This window comes from Chionomys nivalis, chromosome 7, assembly GCF_950005125.1.
Source record: "Chionomys nivalis chromosome 7, mChiNiv1.1, whole genome shotgun sequence".
Taxonomy (NCBI): Eukaryota; Metazoa; Chordata; class Mammalia; order Rodentia; family Cricetidae; genus Chionomys; species Chionomys nivalis.
Genome location: NC_080092.1, coordinates 53,659,179 through 53,663,355, shown reverse-complemented (window position 1 = coordinate 53,663,355; position 4,177 = coordinate 53,659,179).

The following is a 4,177-nucleotide window of genomic DNA, read 5'->3' as shown; positions in this document are numbered from 1 at the left end:
TTAAACCACATCATACAACAACAGTAGCACCAAACTCGTGTTTCGTGTGGGCAGAGCTTTGGGGCCTGCCATAGCCTCTTGGCAGGACATGTCAGGCCCTCTGGGGTCTGTGACTTGGGGCCAAGCTTCTGTCCTAGCGTGACTGTTGATGGGGTTGATATTTCACATTTCTATGCTATGTATCAGAACCAGCCATGAGGAGCTCACAGGACTTGGGGCCAGGAGATCCATTCTGCTCTCATGCGCAGGCTGGGTTTCCTACCTCAGGCATATATACCCTTTCCTTCTCATAGAATGGGATGCAAACACTTCTCGTGAGTCGCGACATCCATTTATCCTAGGAAACAATTTGCTACACGCTTAGATGCCCCCTCCCACCTCCTAGCAGTTCATTGCAAGTCTATGCAAGTGTTACAGAAAGAGATCAAAGAGAAGGTGGTTAAGGGGCTCCTTTCTCTGAGAAAGTAGAAGATAGGCTAAGGCCAAGTTCAGTCTGGGGCAGGGATGAGTAGTGGCAAGCACAACCTCTGGTGCCTGTGGTCGTGAGGTCAGAGAGGAAATGTCCCTGACTCAAAGGCGCGGGGAAGGTTCCCAGAGTAGCAGTGGTGACTTTGTATTTGCTGTAGGATTCCTACACACAGAGCCGCAGTTTCTGACAGACAGCTGGGAAAGACGGCAGCCTGGGCTGGGTTGGGAAGGCAGTGGCATCCTTCAGCGCCCCCATGTGGCAGCAACAAGTTTTTCTCCTCTATTTTTTTTTCCTTCCTGGAGGGAAACTCGAAGTTTGACTTTGATTCTAGACTATTTAGTACTCACTGGATTGTTAAATTTTCGTTTTTAAAGTGAGTGTCAGTAAAGGTAAAGAAAATTCTAATTCATGCTACAGATTCAAATCTCTTTTCTCTTTTCTTTCTTTCTCTTTCTTTTTTTTCTTTCTTTTTTTTTTCTTTCTTTCTTTCTTTTTTTTTTGACAGAGAGTTTACTCTGTAGCTTTGAAGCCAGTCCTGGAACTAGCTCTTGTAGACCAGACTGGCCTCGAACTCACAGAGATCCGCCTGTCTCTGTCTCCCAAGTGCTGGGATTAAAGGTGAGTGCCACCACTGCCTGGCCCAGATTTGAATCTTTTAAGAGTGGTTAAGAGTATAGGTGTCTACGGGCTGGCAAGATGACTCTAGATGGGGAGGAAGGCATTTGTGTCCAGATCTAAAGATTTGAGTTTGGTACCTGAGACCCACGTGAGAACTGACTTTAACAAGTTGTCTTCTAACTTCCACTCTTGCTCCATGGCACCCTTGTGCTGCTTCCTAAGTAGTGCGGATGGATGCAGTTAAAAAGAGTTCTCTTTAGAGAGCAGGCATTGGGAGGGGAAGGGCTGGGTGACAGCTCAGTGAGTGAAGTACAAGGACCTGAGTTTGAATCCCCAACACCCGTGTAAAAAAAAAAAAAGTCCACACATAGCCATGTGTGTCTGTGATCCCAGTACTGGGAGATGGAGACAGAGGGATGCTGGGACTCACTGGTGAGTCAGTCTAGCTATGCCAGTGAGCTCCAGATTCAGCAAGAGACTCCGACTCTCTCTCTCTCTCTCTCTCCACCCTTTCACCCACCCACACTCCTCAATGTTTCAGCTCTGGAGGTATCTCTCAGTAGTGGAGCTCTTGTAAACATGTGTGAATTCTTGTAATTCCTACAAACATGCATGCATATACACATGTAAGTTCTGGAGTCAGGCAGCCCTGATTGGAGGTCTCCTACGATGGGTGGATGGAATGAGATATCCTGTGTACAGGATCCCATGCCCAGTCTGAGTCAGAGGGATGCAAAATCTCTTTCTGCATTTTTTTTTTTTTTTTTTTTTTTTTGGTTTTTCCAGACAGGGTTTCTCTGCATCTTTGGAGCCTATCTTGGAACTTGCTCTGTAGACCAGGCTGGCCTCAAACTCACAGAGATCCACCTGTCTCTGCTTCCCAAGTGCTGGGATTAAAGATGTGTGCCACCACCACCAGGGAAGCAGATTCCCAATAACTACAGGGTATTTGCAACACACAATCAGGAAGAAAATGATTATTCTTTAAAAACTGAGACTATTTCTCAGCAGTTGGAATTGTGTACTCTGCTGATCTGAGCAATCTCCTTTTCCGGCTGGAGGGGAGACTTAGAACTCCTGCCCACTCAGCACAGGGATGGGGCCCGACACAGCCAGCAACATGACAGAGAAATCATTCCTGAGCGCATGGCTCCCGGGCTCAGCATTTTTTTGGTGCTAAGCTCTGCACTTAGGCACAACTTGGAGCGGACCCATCTGTCAGTCTGCAGAGAACCCAGAACAAGCTTCACAGCTTCCTGAGCCTCAGTTTCCCCATCTATAAAAGCCAGGCCAGACCTATAAAAAAAAAAAAGGTCACTCAACTCACTGTTAGGCAGGCACTGTCATTGTGGGAAACATTATTTCAGTTGTGACAGATACCATTTATCAAAATATAAATATGAAACTCAGGAGCACCAGCTTCATAAGAACAAATTTGTCTTTGTTTCCCTGTTTGCTAGCACTTGTGTGGAGTGAGGTCATTCTGTCAAGAGCTGTTCTGGTCTGTATTACAGGGGTGTCGGCAGTAGTCCACAGTTGTCTGAACCTTTGTAGCTACAAAGTCCACCTGTTGCAGCCTCTCTGTCCACTCAGCCAGAGAAAATAAACCTTATTCTTGCCAGGCGCAGTGGGATACATCTCGTGAGGTAGAGGCAGGAGATTCAGGAGTCCACAGCAAGCCTGGGGTATGTAGTGAGTCTAAGGTCAGTCTAGACTGTACAGTGAGACACCATGTAAAAAACAAACAAACAAATAAAACTACTTTTAAATCAGGGGTCATTTAAACTTGAATCTTCATTAAAAGAGCTAAAGCTTGATCTTGTCCATAATCAGCATGAAAGAAAAACAGAATTAAAGTTTCACCTTTCAATGGTTCAGTTAACAGCAGCAGAGAGTGGAACAGGGTAGGAAGTGGGCTCTTTGGGAGGTAACAGGGTTGAGCTGACGTCACGAAGGCAGAGATTTCTTGCATGGGATTACTGACTTTAAGTGTCCTTCCCCTCCACGCCCCCACCCCACAACTAACTGGAAAGCGGGCTTTCATCATATGCCACACCTCTGGCTCCTTAACTTTGCACTTCCCATTTGCCCAAAGTGGGAGAAATCAATGCTTATTCTTAATTATTGCTGTTGTTTCAGTTTCTCAAGACAGGGTGTCTCTGTGTAGCGCTGGCTGTGGCACTCACCAAACGACTGACACTTTCAGATTGTCAACCATTCTGTGACAAGGTCTGGAGTTTTAACACAGTCATGCCCCGCCTTGAAACACGCTCATTTTACAGGCAGTTTACTTTAAAAGATCGCATTGCTATTGGAAATGGGAAATCAGAGCTGTGTGGTAGAAAGCAACCATAGAGGTGAATGAGGCGAAACAAAGGCATGAAACTTCCGTCGATTAGAAACATTGTAAAAGCAGCGAGGAGCTGGGTGTGGCAGCCCACGCCTGCCGTCTCAGCTCACCAGAGAGAGACACTTATGGTGAGGACTCAAATCTGAAGGACCTATTTGAGAGCTCGTGTGGAGGTTCTACCAGGGGAACGCAGCTACTCCTGTAACCTTGACTCCTCCTCTATTCTTTGAAGAATGCACAGCTTCAGGAGGGATGAATGTGGAACAGGGAGGGAGGAAGGGGACACTTGTCTAGCCAGTCAGATCAGCTGAATCGGCGATCTACAGAGTGACAGACAGGGCAGCCAGGTTGCCCTCACATCCGGAAAGACCTATTTGAAATTAGCACCTACTTTTCATGTATCTATATTCTGTTGTTGTTATAAGACTTGGTTTCTCCCTGCTTACTCTTTGGGCTGAGGAGGAAGGAAGACTTGATTGGGGGAGTGGGAGGGAATGGGAGGTGGTGGCGGGGAAGAGGCAGAAATCTTTAATAATTAAATTAATTAATTAATAAAAATCAGAAAGAAAAAAAAGAAAGAAATTTATACCAATTACACAGAAACTTACATTAAAAAAAAAAAAAAAAAAAAAGACTTGGTTTCTCTGTGTAGCTCTGTCCGTCCTGGAACTTGTTCTTTAGAGCAGGCTGACCTTGAACTCAGAGATTTCATCTGCCTCTGCCACCACCTCATTATAAAT